At 48.0% G+C, this 15,673-nt stretch overlaps 1 protein-coding gene across 1 annotated transcript in view; it reads left to right on the top strand.

Annotated features, from left to right (window-relative positions):
- The first annotated feature begins 397 nt into the window (after window positions 1–397).
- Prickle2 (prickle planar cell polarity protein 2) overlaps window positions 398–15,673 on the top strand; it is a 330,973-nt gene continuing 315,697 nt past the window's right edge. Inside the window, exon 1 of the mRNA XM_048801221.1 lies at window positions 398–501. The gene's annotated coding sequence lies outside the window, so the exon portion shown is untranslated. The remainder of the gene's footprint in view (window positions 502–15,673) is intronic.

The raw sequence follows: 15,673 nt of genomic DNA, 5'->3' as shown, positions 1-15,673 counted from the left end.
TGCACTTTGGGGCTGTCCTTTGCTACCCCTTTCCCAGGAGCAGCAGCCTGGACCACGGCAGGCGCCCGAGAGTCCCTTTTCGGGCACTCTCTGGGGGAACCGAAGGATCTTGCTTTTGTTTCTTAGAAACCTGTGACCAATGTGTCTGGGGGGAGACAAAGCCCCAGCCAAAGCCATTTCTTGGTGCTTTGATACTGGAGACAGCCCACCTGGGTCTGCAGCCTTGTCTTAGGCAGGAGACCACCCTTGGGGCACTGGCAGCCCCCCAACCCAGGCCCCCACATAGCAGAGGAACCCTGACTCAGATCCCAGGAGGTGGGGTGGAAGAGGCAGGCCATCCTATCTGGGGCACAGTGGGGTTTTGGAGGAAGCCCTCATCTTCACACGTGGCCTGTGTTATCTTTTTGTTTTGAAGTTGACCGGACTGGGGCGGATAGAGAGAGGCCAGCCATGTAACGCCTGCGGTGACCAGTGTCCTGGGTTCGCCTTGCATAAATGGAGGTAGGACTCTTTAAAACCCGCACAACACTGCAGGGAGAAAAGTAAATAAAATTCTCCCCTTTTCAATCTGACTTGTAAGTCACATGGAAAGAATGCAAAGTCTGTGCCTTTAAAAGCCGGGCTACATCTGCTACAAATATTCAAGGTGGAAGTGGTGGCCAGACATGGGAGGACGCAGGAGAGCCCGGTTCAGGCTACATTTCCCTGATGGGAGAGCTTGAGAAGCTTGGCACCACGCTGTGCCTAGGTAACTAGGCCCCAAACAACTCAACCCGGGCATGGCATGGTAGCGTCACCAAGTGCCACAGCACAGCAGTGTGGAGCACTGCCTGGACTGGCTGGTGTTTTCAATTCAGTCCCTGTAACTCTGGGTCCCGACCACAAATCCACCACTGCCCGCCTGTGCTGTGTCAACCGTCTTCGGTGGCCAGATGTTTCTTATTAATGTGCCTTGCATGTTGACTTCCAGGCAGAGTCAGCCTGGAGCGGAATGGTTTTGTTTGGGAGTCGAGGGATCTGAGTGTCCTTCCAGTGCATCTGGCTGCTGGGGCACTGCTTGGGAAAAAAGTTGGGGTGCAGGCGAACGGGCTGTCCGTTTGGCGATGGAAAGAGAAGAGGTCAATTCTCCTCGGTGTCTTCATTCAAAGGAAGGAGACAGTGAGCGCAGACTGCTGCCTGGTAGCATTCTGTCTGGATGTGTACGCCTTTCCTACTGTCCTACGCTGCTGGCAAGGGCGCTGCTGTTTCTGGGTGCCAGGGAGGAAAGTCTACTTTGGTTTTCTTCCTGGGTCTCGTGGGTCATGTGTGCCCAGCACCCAGTTCTACGTAAACCCGCCGTCAGTTTCTTCAGAAATTAAATGCTTTTGTTCCAGCTTGGATGGGTCTGGCAGCCCTTCTGCCTTTGTCTCAGGGCACTGAGCGCAACCCTGATGCTCTGGAGCATTTAATAACTCCTGTGTCACAGTCCAGCCAGGCGACCTTATAAATATGTAATTGGCAGACGTTGGTGTCCATCAATAGTGCCAATGCTATACCCCAGTAGGTGGGCTCCTGTGTGGGCTGTGCTGGGCTCCTGTGTGATCACAGGTCATACATGGGACTGGGTGTAGAAGACTTATTTTACAAACCCAATGTAAGAGAGAAGACTGATGGTTCCCCCCCCCCTTTTTTTTTCTTTTTGGGTACCAGGGATTGACCTCAGGGCACTTGGCCACTGAGCCACATCCCCAGCTCTATTTTGTGTTTTATTTAGAGACAGCATCTCACTGAGTTGCTTAGGGCCTCACTGTGGCTGAGGCTGGCTTTGAACTGGGGATCCTCCTGCCTCAGCTCCCCTAGCCGCTGGGGTTACAGGGTTGTGCCACTGTGCCTGGCTCTGTTGCCTCCTTTTAAATCCATTTGCTTTCTAACTAGGATGAGGCAGGGCAGGGTAGGTGGGTTCCAACTTTTCCCTTTCCTCCCCTCCCTTGCCTGTGGCTCAGCTCCCACCAGAGGCCTGTGGGTAGTGCTGCAGTGTGGGCGTGTAGCTTGGTGCCTGTCCTCCCCTCCTGCTTGACCTCTGACCCCTGGTCAGTCACTAACACTCCGGGGTTCTCAGTTTCCCTAGCTGTTCAGTGGGAAGAACAAGGGCACTTCCCTTACACGCTTATTGCAGGGATGAGGGGAGATGTGGTTAGCATTGCCTACTCCCAGGTATGCAGGAAATATTCACTCATTTTGTTAACTATTTTGAGCTTCCTCCCAACTGTTACTCAGGAGGACTTATAGGGTCTTTGAGGATGCTAGGTGTCTGAGGTCCCTTGAGACCTCATGACCACAGCTTCTTGGAGGATTTTAAGCCTCAGATTGAACCCAGGGGAGCTTAACCACTGAGCCCCATCCCCAGCCCTTTTTGTGTGTTATTTAGACACCGGGTCTTGCTAAGTTGCTTAGGGCCTCTAAGTTGCTGAGGCTGGCTTTGAACTTGCGATGAGAATTTTAAGACATTTAACCCAACTCATTTTGTGATGGAAAGACAGTGCTTGATTTTCAGCCGACTCTGGAGCTTTTCCTTTGGAGAGAGACCCTCTCATTGGGGTGGGAAGGATTTTCATGTTGAAGCCATTTCCCTGCTAGCAGCAGAAGGGCTTCGCTTTGACCCATGAAGAGGGTTTTTCATAGCATTTCCACCCATTGCTGGAAAGGAAGCCGCTCCTCCTTTTCCCCCACGGGTGTACTGTTGGGTGACCTTTTGTGTTATACCACAATTTTCTTCTTGGCAGTTTGAAATCCATGTTACCCTCCTCTGCCTTGGGAGACCATGAACCCCCTGGAGGGAGGGTTGGGCCCCAATAGGCCTGATAGAGACCTAACAGGAAGGCTGCCTTGGCTCTGACCCTAGGAGAGTAGAACTCCTCTTACCCCAAGTCTCAAGGAACCAACCGAGTGTGGAGGGGCATGCTTCTAATCCCAGGGAATCTGGAGGCTGAGGCAGGAGGATCGTGAATTCAAAGCCCGCCTCAGCGACTTAGCGAGGCCCTAAGCAACTCAGTGAGACCCTGTCTCTAAATAAAATATGCAAAGAGCTGAGGATGTGACTCAGTGGGTAAGCACCCCTGGGTTCAATCTCTGGTACCAAATACATAAATAAATAAATATAGAGGAACCCTGGGACTGCCATGCATCGTCCTGGACCACTGTGGCATCCTCTGAACAGATCTCTTTGCTTCCACTCTGGTCCTCTCCAGTCATTGTCCACATAACCAGGCAGCTCTTAAAAAACAGCATGCAGAACTGTGTTACTGCCTCACAGCAGGAAGACCCTCGAGTTCTCCGGAGGAAGCCTGCTGTAAACAGACGTTGTTTCCCTTTGGCCTGGTGGAGAGACCTAGGGCTTTGAAGTGCAGACAGAGCAGGCCCAGCCTCTGTTCTGGCTTTGATTAGCTGTGTGACCTTGGACACATGGCTTCGGCTCCCCGAGTTTCATTTTGCTTGCTTGTCACACTGGGATCTGTGCACTGGACAAATATTTGAGTGCTTGCTTGGTACCAGGTGTTCCACTGATGCTGGGGATTCAGCAAAGAACAAAACAGATGGGATCCAGGACCCCATTCCACAAGCAGTGACACTTTAGATAAGGCCATCAGGAAAGGACCCTCTCAGGAGGTGTTTTTTTGAGCAGAGACCTAAATGAAGCCAAGGCCGTGCTGATTCATGCAGGTGCAGGGGCAGGTAGCATCCTTGATTTGTCTTGGGGGAGCCTCTTAAAAATGCGTCGTCTCAGTCGAGTGCAGTGGCAAACCCCTGTAATCCCAGCGGCTGGGGAGGCTGAGGCAGGAGGATTGCAAATTCAAAGCCAGCCTCAACAATGGTGAGGTGCTAAGCAACTCAGTGAGACCCTGGCTCTAAATAAACTATAAAAAAGGGCTGGGGATGTGGCTCAGTGGTAGAGTGCTTTCCTAGCACGTGTGAGGCACTGGGTTCAATCTTCAGTGCCACATAAAAAAAAATAAATAAAATAAAGGTATTTTCTCCATCTATAATTAAAAAAAAATTTTTTTTAAATGCATGGGCTTTGGCCTTGACCCAGACCCACTAAACCAGAATCTGAGCTGGAACAAGAGCCCTGGCTGATTCAGGTGCCCCTGAAGATGGAGAGGCACCAGGTCAAAGCACCATGGATGGCAGACAGCTTTCCCCACCTTGGGTCTTCCTCAGGGGGAGTAAAGATGCCCATGTTCTTGTTCAAATCTGTTCCATTTTATGGGGATTTTTCCTGGGTGACCCTAATCTCTGTGTTTTCATTGTGATGCATACCTTTAGGTGGCAAATTTGGGAATTTTTAGAAATTCTAAAAACAAAACTGATCAAGGGTTTGTGTGTCTTGGAGAGCAGATGCCTGGCCTTTCCCCTCCACTGATGTAAGGTAAGGCAGCTGGAGAGCAAACCTGGCCTCTGCTCTCTACAGGTGGCCCAGCCTGGAAGAACCATCACCTCCCTGTCGCCTAGGGGAAGCCCCAGATTGCCAGGCTGCAGAAGAATGTCCATTAACAGGAAGAGGATGGCAGCGCCATGGACTGTGGCTGGAACCAAGTCATTAAAAACTAGGCACTTGGTGTATCTGCTACAAGAGGCCTCTCCAAGGGGGGCCAGTGGGCTTGCTTATTTGCAACCAGTTTGAGAAGGGAGAGAAAAAGAGCCATTTTTACAGTGTAGAATTGTTCCATGCGTGTCCAAAACTGAAGAAGAATTATAGTAATAATAGTACTGTGACATTGGCAATCAAAGCCGGCGCCCTGGGGCATGCCTATAATCCCAGCGGCTCGGGAGGCTGAGGCAGGAGGATCGTGAGTTCAAAGCCAGCCTCAGCAACTCAGGGAGGCCCTAAGCAACTCAATGAGACCCTGTCTCTAGATAAAATATAAAAAGAGCTGGGGATGTGGCTCAGTGGTTAAGCACCCCTGGGGTTCAATCTTCGGTACCAAAAAAAAAAAACAAAAACATTGGCAATCAATGAGGATTTATCCCATGAAGGTGTCATGTCCCCCTGTTTAACACACATTTTCTTTTAATCCTCACCAAGCCCTGTGAGATCAAAGTGATTATTTTCCTGTTAATGAAACTGAGGCTCTTGATTGTTAAATAACGTAGCCAGGGTCACCAGGCTGGGGCAGTGATTCAGTTCCAGAACCGAGGCTCATTTCCTGTGGCTGGACGCTTCTTGTGACTTAGGCGGTGGTCACAAACCAGAGGCTCCCACGTCACATCCACTCTGCAGATGGGTGTTGTTTGGTCTGTAGAACATATTAAGTAAGAGAGTTGTGTTTTTTTTGTACCAGGGATTGAACTCAGGGGCACTGGACCACTGAGCCCCATCCCCAGCCCTTTTTAATAGTTTATTTGGAGACAGAGTCTCACTGAGTTGCTTAGGCCTCAGTCCGTTGCTGAGGCTGGCTTTGAACTTGGCTAAGAGAACTTTTTCTAATATTCAGATTTTTAACTTTCTTTGTGGGGTTCAGCTCAGTGAGAGAGCACTTTTCCAGCATGCACAAGGCCCCAGGATCCATCCCCAGTACCATTAAAACACAGCCACCACCAGAGATGTCACATCTGTCGAGCGGTCCTGCACCTCCAATAACTGGCAGGACATGAGTGGTTTCCCTTTAGATGGGTGTTTTGTGGACTCACCCCGGTCTCCCAGTGTGCCAATTAGTTCAAGGACTTGTTTGAATATTTCGGTCCCCTCCCAGGTACTGGAAGTCACTGGAGTTTGCAGATCCTGAAGGAGCATTCTTAAAAATTATATGAAATTCAAATTTCAGCGCTCACAAATAAAGCGTAGCTGAGCAGGTGCAGGTCCGAATGCTGACCCTCCGCAGTGGGATCTTTCGTGGACCGCAAAGCGGGGTAGCTGCGGCCGAGGGTCCCGTGCGCACCCCCACGACTCTTCAGTGCCCGGCTCCTTCCAGGCAGTGGGTGACCCCTGCTCTGTCCCGCTGGAAGAATATGCACCGCACTCTTTTAGGTTTAAGAATAAAAGTAGCTGAGAACAAAGTGGCGTGGAATCGGGGTGGAGGCAACGTCCCCACCACGTGGAGAGAGGGGTGGTAAGATCAAAGGCCACCGAGAACCCTGGACAGACCAAAGCCCTTCCTAAAGGGCATGTGGCCATGAGGCTTGTGACACCACATCAATGAATCTCCAGTGGCTTCTAAGCCCCTTGTAATCCCCTCAATGTCGCCACTTGCTGATGACTGTAGATTGGCTGGAGCATCAGAAGGCGGGCAGTCAGCGGGTCCCCTGCAGCCCCCGCTGGGCGCAGCTGACCTGGGAAGCGGGGCGGGGCTGGCCCCAGCCGGGGGCGGGGCTGGCCCCTGAGGTCGGCGTGATTGTGCGGCGCGGTTTGTCTCTGGACAAGGCCCTTCCAGGCGCATGCTTTGGCCGCGTCGCCGTTGCTCCAGAAGCAGCGCTGGGGCTGGGGCTGGGGCTGGGCCAGCCAAGCCTGCGCCTGCAAAGCAGTGCCCCTCCCCGGTTGCCCTGGCGATTCTGGGGATGGATGACGGGGGCCCGCAATTTGGGGGGTGACGCAGTCCTGGTTTCCTGCAGAGGATTGCAAATTGGATTAGAAGTGGGTTCCCGCTGATGATTTTGCTCTGGAAGGAAAAACACTCTCAGCCCATGATGGGTAGGCCAAACAAGGAAAGTGTGTGTATGAGAGACAGACAGACAGACACAGTTGGTTTTTGGAACCTTCCAGCCAGGGAAGATGCTTAGCAGCTAAGGCTGCTGGTTGGCCCACCTATTTGAACATGTCTGAGAGAAGGTGAGGTCCCTTGTTGTGTTTTGTTTTTTATTGGTTCTAGGGATTGGACCCCAGGGAAGCTCTACCTCTGAGCCATTTCCCAGCCCTTTTTATTTTGAATCAGAGTCTCAATAAGTTGCTAAGGCTGGCCTCAAACTTGCTCCTCCTGCCTCCGCCTCCCGAGTTGCTGGGAGTACAGGCGTGTGCACCACCGTATTTGGCAGAAGCTAAAGTATCTTGATAGGGGTTTTCTCTTGGAAAACAAAATCAACTCAGTCTGAGATATCTGTATTATTATCTCTGATTTTGTAATAGCTATTACTGTTGTTACAGATAGTAAAATCACATGCACATATAAAGCATACCTTTCATAAAAGAGAAAACCTTTCTTAATTGCACCTTTGAGGTCTGGAGTTAGCAAACTGTAGCTGGTGGGACAAAATCAGAATGGCTTTTACCTTTTTATTTGGTTTTGTGTTTTTATTTTATTTAGTACTGGGGATGGAACCCAGAGGTGTTCTACCCTTTTGCTCCACCCCCAGCCTCTCTTTCTATTTCTTCCCTTTTTTTTTTTTTTTTTCTTTCTTCTTGGTAGCTGAAATTGTGCCCCAGGGTCACTTCACCACTGAGCCACTTTTTGTTTATTTTTTTGTTTTGAGACAAGGTCTTGCTAAGTTGCCCAGGCTGGCTCGAACTTGATGATCCTTCTGCCTCAGCCTCCAGTTTCTCTGGGATTCCAGGAATGCACCACCACATCTAGCTTATATTTTTCCATATTTGCGGGGGGGGGGGGGGGAGTAAAAAAAAAAGAACATTTTGTAGCACATGAAATTTCATTTTTAAAGTCCATGAATAAAGTTTTATTGGAACACAGCCACACCCATTGATTTAGTGGCATCTTGGGCTGCATTTGCAATGACCAAGTTGCTTAGTTAAAACTAACTTGCAGCTGGAAAAACTAAGTATTTACTACTTGACAGGGTTTTGAATCAGTTTGCTGACCCTGAAGCTAGAATGATATAGTGTGTACAGATTGGTATTTATTTCCTCTGATTCATTGAAATTAGTATTTATTAACATGACAGAAAATAAGCATTCCATGGATTGTCTTACCTCATTTTCTCTTTTCATGAAACCTAGGAATACTTTCTGGACATCTTTCCGTATCAGTCTGTAAAAGTCTAATACCTTTATTAGCTTTTAGAATCCATTACATGGATTTTTTATAGAGCTAAAAATTTCTCTGTCAACAGCCACATTGATGGGATCTGCTGTTTGTGTACTGTAACAACCACTTTTCTTGTGCTAAAACATGCCTGTGTTTATTTCCCCAATTATGTTTCTGTAGCATAACTGGAATCTCCAGGTCAGAGGATATGAACATTTACTATTTTAAGAGCTCTTTGCCAAATTGTCCTCCAAAGAAATGGTGCCAAATTCCACCCTCAGTCCTTCAGAAGTATGAGTGTATTTGTGTGCTCTCTGGGCAGCACTGTTAAAACATCTCAGCTCTTGTAGCAAGCTGGTAATTAATCCTTGTTTAATCACCCCTAGTGACAACTTGTGCCTGATGAAAAGTGAGGAGTCATGGCCGCATGGAGATCAGCCATCTTTTTTGGGGGGGGGGGGTACGGGTACTAGGATTTGAACCTAGGGGTGCTCTATCACTGAGCGACATCTCCAACCCGTTTTATTTATTTTTATTTTTTATTTTTTGGGTATCGGGATTGAACTCTGGGACACTTGACCACTGAGCCACATCCCCAGCCCTATTTTGTATTTTTATTTAGAGACAGGGCCTCGTTAAGTTGCTGAGGCTGGCTTTGAATTTGCAGTCCTCCTGTCCCAGTCTCACAAGCTGTTGGGATTACAGGCATGCAAAATTGTGCCTGGCCTGTTTATATTTTTAATTGAGATGGGGTCTCACTAAATTGTCGAGGCTGGCCTCCAACTTGCCATCCTCTTGCCCCAGCCTCTCGAATGGCTAGGATTACAGGTGTGCACCCTGTGCCCAGCAGTCAGTCTCATTTTTACCCCCCAGAAATACATTTCTTTATCTTAAATCCTGAAAGTAATACCCACATTTTGTTGAGAGGTGATCATTCATCCTAATGCCTCCATAGTTTGAGGGTAGTGGGAGGAAGGAAGACCTAATGAAAATGCTGGGTATTTTTTGTTTGTTTGTTTGTTTTTTTGTTGTTGTTGTTGTTTTTTTTGGTTCAAGAAGGCTCAAAGGTTATCCTTCACCCCTGCCATTAATGAGGGCCCTGAGGGCTCTCCCTGTGGAGTGAGGGAGCATTCCCTGGCGAGAATGGATTCCTAGAGTTCTGGTCTTTTGAGGTCAGAGGGACTCTACCTGCCTATATATGGAGTATCCTGGGGGATGATCTCTGGGGAGAAATGTGTTTCTAGCTAGTGTTAGAAAAACCGCTTTGAAGCTTTTAAGAGCTTATGTGGGGCATGACGCTGAGTGGCCAAAGGGACGTGGCCAAAGGGACGGATTGTTGGGATACAGCCTTGGTTCTGCTTCTTACTGGCTGACTGTCATGGGCCAATGACTTAACCTCTCTGAGCCTTGTTTTACTCCTCAGTACAATGGGGATGCCGTTACTTGTCTGCTGCGGTGGTTTTGGGGATTAAGTGGGACGATGCCTGCCATGTGTGTCCTTCTGTACACCGCAAGTGGCCTGGCTTGACGGGTGCTCTGGTTTCAGAAGGTTCAGTGGAAACAGGGATGAATGAGGAACAAGAAGATGCTCATTTAGGACCCTAGAAATGGTAGATCCTGTGACAGATAAAAAGCCACTTCTGCACCGTGAGCGGAAGCCCTTCCTTGGATAAATGGCAGTGACAATTCTTGGCTCATGGACTGAGCTCTGAAGAGAGGAGATATTTTACTGCATAACTGTTGCAGATTTTATGCCTTTTTTTTTGCAAAAATATGGGATGCAACTATAACGTGAATTTTTTTTTTTTTGGCACCAGGGATTGAGCTCAGGGTCCCTCAACCACTGAGCCACATCCCCAGCATTTTTTTGTATTTTATTTAGAGACAGGGTCTCACTGAGTTGCTCAGGGCCTTGCTAAATTGCTGAGGCTGGCCTCAAACTCGTGATCCTCCTGCCTCAGCCTCCTGAGCCGCTGGGATTACAGGCGTGCACCACTGTGCCTGGCGCTGCTGTTAACCTTTTAAATGGACTGACAACAGACATGTACTAGGTGAGATGATGCAGTACAAGGTTATAAGCCAAATTTTGGACTGAAAAGAATCAGGGGCAGAAATTATGCAATAAAATATAGTAGAGTTACCCCCTGCCCTCACGTGGGGCATCCGTTTTTGAGGGAATGAGACTTCCTGATGGAGTAGTATACATGGCATGTCACGCCCTCATTTAGGGGCACATAGACTTCAGGTGAAACGGAGTAGGTGGAATTGGGCTCTCACCATCTGTTTGGCTGAGGACAGAGGAGTCTGCTAACAGTAAGAGGAAGATCACTTCCAACTGCAGCCCTGGAGTCAGTATACAAGAAGGGGACTCTTTTGGGCCCCGAATCCTTACCAACTGGATCTTGAAATCTCAAGTCCAAGATGAGAATCCATGTCATTGACATGGGATTGATTCTACGTATTATGCCTTCCTCTAGCCCACCTAGAACATGTGAGTTCTTGTGAGTGTGCACCTGGCTACACTTCTCCATTGACCCCAACACAAGTCTTCAAGCCCAAGTTTTCTGTCTCCTGAGGCATGAGAAACAAGGGTCTTTCTATAGTATGTGAACGTGAGGTCACATTCTGGCAACTCCTGAGGCTAGATCTGGCCTGCGTGTGGATTTTCTTAGCTTTGCACAAGATTGAAATGTTCAGTTGGTTGTGAACATCTGAGTGTGTGTCCAAGTGCAGATTTGGGCTGCCTCTGGGAAATTGAAAATATCTAGCAACTCTCTTCTTACGGTTTCTTCTTTGCGTTTAGATGAAATATGTGTGTTCAACTTTTCCACAGTCCTCACCCTTCTCTATAGTCCTACCCCGGGGCCTGCCTTGCTTATTGACATTCTTTGTTGTTTTGAAAGTAACTAGTGAGTGAATAATGTATATGCCTGGAAGGATGATGTGAGTGGCAGACTGGAACAAAGTCCCTGCTGGGCAGGGACCGCTGTGCAGGGCAGGTCATCTAAGCAGCAGAATCCTCCCTGTCTGGGAGATGGTGTGAGGAAGGAGCTAATGCTACTGCATCCCTGCATCCCTACTCTGCGCCTGACTTCCTGCATGCTCCAACTACTTCCTGTTATATTGAAAACCATCTTCTGTGGTATGTCTTTTATTTTCTACTTTTTAAATATAAGAAAATTAGGAGCCATCGTTCACACAGGTAGCAGGTGGTGGAGTTAGAATTGGAACCCAGATCTTTGGGGCTCAAGATGGCTTGTCCTGGGCTGGGGTTGGGGCTCAGTGGCAGAGCGCTTGCCTGGCACGTGTGAGGCACTGGGTTCGATCCCCAGAACCACATAAAAATAAATAAATAAAATAAATGTATTGTGTCCATCTACAGCTAAGAAAAAGAAATGATGTTAAGTCTTTAACCAAAAGAGGGTGTTTAGTTCTGGCAAATTGAGTCTCTGAGTCTAAAGATAAAACTGTGTGTTGGGGGACACCATCTTGTGTTCTCAGGGGCCTGGGGGGTGGGATCTGATGAGTGTCTGCTGTGGACATAAATTCTTGGGTGAGCTGATTTTTCTGGGGGCTGCAATCTTTAAGGTGAGACTCCTGTCAAAGCAGCTGGGGTGACATTGAGGTGTCTGGCAGGTGCCACTTTGGGACAAGGGGACCCAAGCCCAACAAGATTTCCTGTTCTGGGGGGGTCGCTCCTGGTTTTCTAATCAGATCTCCCTCTATTCCAGGGAAGCCCCCTTCAGCCAGTGAATATCCCTGGGGTTCCGTTTGGGCGGCATCAGGACATCTTATAAATGCCATTTGCATCATGTTTTCTAGAAGAAATCTCCACAAAAGGGATCGGCCGAGGGAGGGAGTTCCCGGCAGCCCCTCTGCAGCCAGCTAGAATCAACATGCATCAAGATGAACGAGGTGGCCCTCGGCCAGCCAGTGGCCCTGTGCTTTGGAACCTGGGCTTCCCGCCACTTGGGCCATCTGGGTGTCAAGGTGACCAAACAGACACAAGCACGTTTGCCCGTGGAAGGCATTTAATGAGTGCCCTTATTTGATTTTATGTTTGGTAAACTACTTGGTGATGCAGAAGCTGCTGTTTACGGTTCTTAAAAGCAGGCTCGATATTATGTGTGCGTAGAACACCCACCATGGACGTCCCCACTTGCAGGGCGGAGAGATCAGGCCTCCGGGGGATTTATTAAGAGAAGGCAGGGGCTCTCTTTCTTCTCTATGAAATTACTTCAATGAGATGATTTCTCTGAGTCTTTTGTTCTTCCACCAGGCACCCGGGGGTGCTCCTTGTCATTTGCATCCTTGATGACTGGGCCTTTGGCACCTCTCCAGTGACTTATTGAATCATTTGGAAATCGCAGTGACAGGTTCCTTTGATCTTTGTGAAGCCCCACATTTGGAGACAGTAGATTACTGGGGAATGTCGGCTTCCCCTTGGACCTCGACCCTTTGTAGCCACGGGGAAGGGCACATCAGTATGTTCCTTGGGTTCTAGGTGTAGAACAACTAATGGATGTGTCCAACCGTTAGGGATTTAGGGTAATGGAAAAAATTATTTTCTCAATCCTGGTGCTAACAGAATTTTAAGGCACGTTCATTTCTGATTTTATATCAGTTTTGATCAAGTTGTTAGATCATAAATGTATACACAGTGAAAAAAAAATCAACAAAGTTAAGTGATTAGGAAATAAAGGAAATAAAAAACTCCATTCCCCAAAGATGAGTCCTCCTAGTTTTCAGGTGTGATTCCTTATTTCTTGTTACTAGGGATTGAACCCAGGGGCTCTTAACCTCTGAGCCACATCCCCAGACCTTGTTCTTTAATATGTATTTTATTATGAGACAGGGTCTCACTGTGTTGCTTAGCACCTTGCTTTTGCTGAGGCTGGCTTTGAACTTGAAATCCTCCTGCCTCAGCCTCCTGAGCCGCTGGGGTTACAGGCATGGGCCACTGCACCCAGCAAGGTGTGATTTCTTTGTAGTCTTTGCTTTCCATATAGTTTCACATAGATGTCTTAGGTTTTTGGAGCTGCTATAACAAATTACTAGCAATTGAGTGACTTTTTCAAAAAAGAACAGGAATCTATCTACTCTGATTTCTGGAGGTTAAAAGTCCAAACTCAAGGCGTCAGCAAGCTCCCCCTAGAGGGCCCGAGGCCCAATCTGCCCTGTGCCTCCCTTTGAGCTTCTATGGCTGCTGGTAGCTCTTGGTGTCTCAGGCTGGTGGATCTCAGCCTCCGGTCACATGACATTCACCCCAGGCTCCTGTCTTCCTCTGTAAAGTCTTGGCATTGGACTTAGGCCACCCCTAGCCCAGGATGATCTCATCTCAAGAGCCTTCATAACATCTCCAAGACCTTTTTTCCAAACAAGATCGCATTTAGAGGGTCCAGGGAGATGCATCCTTTTTAGCGGGAAGGGAATACATCTTTCCTTCCCGCATGTTTTGGGGGTATGGGACACTATATTCAACCCACAGTAGCAATAATGATAATAAAATATACGCAGTTTTGTTCCTTAAGTGTTGTGCCCGATAATGGCTTTCCAGATGTGCTATTTGTAAGACTGCGGTGACACAGGATTGCTGGGCCTGCACTTGGAGGCAGCTTTTTGAGGAATGCACTTAACTTGATGATTCTTCCCTCTCTTTCTTTGTTGTACCCGGATTTATCCCAGGGTTGTCTAACCACTAAACCACATCCCTGGCCTCCTTTATTTTCTATTTTGAGACAGGTTCTTGCTGAGTTGCTTAGGGCCTCACTAAGTTGCTGAGGCTGGCCTCCAATCTGTGATCCTCCGGCCTCAGCCTCCCAAGTCACTAGGATTATAGATGTGTGCCACCTTGCCCGGCTCTCTTACATTCTTAATTGTTTCCTTAGACTTGCCCATGGATATAAGCAAGACAGACATTTGTAATAGTGTGATTGAACAGACCACAAGAAAGCAATTATAAAACCCCATCACCTACAACCTCAAAAAACTCACTCCTGAGTCTTGAGACATGTGCCCATGAACAGCCACGTGAACGTGTCTCTTCTTGTCACCCTGACTTGGGGGTGTGCCCCTGGCCTTCAGGGGGGCTGGGGTTGGGGGTGTTAAGGTGTAGTCTGTGAGGTAGCCCTGTCTAGTGCTTTTGGAGCCTCTGACCTAGGGAGCAGTGGGAGGGGGCTGGAAAGCGTGGAGGCCTTGGGAAGGTGCACTGTGCTTCTCAGGCTTGGAAACCCGCTCACTTTCTCTGGATCTCAGTTTCCTTCTCTGGAAGTCGAGAGAGATTGTAGAGTCTGGAAGGGGCAGACCCACCGTGGTGAACACCAGGCCATAGCGTGGCTGGGCATGGCTGTGGGAGTAGCCAACAGAGAGCGTTTTGTGAAGAAGAAATTCAAGAGAACAGAAGTTCTTCATTCAGTCTCCATGGGCATGGTGACGTGCACCTGTCATCCCAGTGGCTCAGGGGGCTGAGGCAGGAGGATGGCCAGTTCAAAACCAGCCTCCACAACTCAGCGAGGCCCTAAGCAACTCAGTGAGACCCTGTCTCTAAATAAAATACAAAATATGGCTGGGGACGTGGCTCAGGGATTGAGTGCCCCTGGGTTCAATCTCCAGTATCAAAAAAAAAAAAAAAGGTGTAAAGATTTAAGATTACATAGTGACTTGTTAGTGTGAGAATTATATAAAGTTGTCCCTATAGCCATTGTTTATTTCTTCCTTGGAAACACAACTTTCCAATTACTGTCTGACATAAAACCTAAGAGGGAAGACAAGATTTTTCAGCCCTCATTTCTCGTAAGGATTGCTATTTAAGTAAGTTCTAGTCAAAGGGATAAGGGAAGGTACTGTGCACAACTCCTGGAAGTTTTTATCCAAGGGTTGCTCAACCTGGGAAGGAATGTGCTTTTCAAGGGAAGGAATGTGCCTGTCTTTCCCTGCTTCCTCTCCATTGGAATATGGATGTGATAGTTGGAGCTCAGGCAGCTACATTCAACAGTGAGTTGGAAGCCTGGTATGGAGGAAAACAAAAAGAGAGGCAGTGTCCAGGTCTCTGATGGACAGAGAGATGCTCTGGTAGCCTGAACTGCATAACTCCAGGCTGCGCTATATTTATAAGGGAGAGAAATGACTTTCCGACTTATTTAAGACACTGTTATTTGGGGGTTTTCAATGGAATTTTATACCAATTGCATTAAAAAAAATTAACTGACCAACTCTAGATGTTGATTATTTTCAATAAAAGTTCTCTTATACCAGGTACTGCCTTCAGGCCAAGAATTAAATTAGATTATTTCAACAGAATGCTAGAACTTTCTTTTCTAACAACATTATGTTCTCCATGGTGGAGACTCCAGAATCATTCTTTTAGATTTTTTTTTTTTTTTTTTTGTACTGGGAATTGAAACCAAGGGCACTTAACCACTGAGCCACATCCCCAGCCCTTTTTATTTTGAGACAGTGTCTCACTAGGTGGCTTACAGCCTTGCTAAGTTGCTGAGACTGACTTTGAACTTGCTGTCTTCCTGCCTCAGCCTCCCCAGCTGCTGGGATCATAGGCATGTGCCCCGCACCCTGCTTCTTTCAGGTTTTGAAGTGCAGGCGAAGGACACGTGTTCCGTTTTGAGCTGGGATGACTTCATCTGAAACCTTGACTTTCCATAGGGTACTGGAGGACATTTGATCAATTGGGACCCCCCCCCCTCCCCCCCAGCAGATCCACCCCATCC

The sequence above is a fragment of the Marmota marmota genome, unplaced genomic scaffold, assembly GCF_001458135.2.
Source record: "Marmota marmota marmota unplaced genomic scaffold, marMar, whole genome shotgun sequence".
Lineage (NCBI taxonomy): Eukaryota > Metazoa > Chordata > Mammalia > Rodentia > Sciuridae > Marmota > Marmota marmota.
The sequence above is the reverse complement of the archived record's forward strand: the minus strand, read 5'-3'. Positions and strand labels throughout refer to the sequence as shown.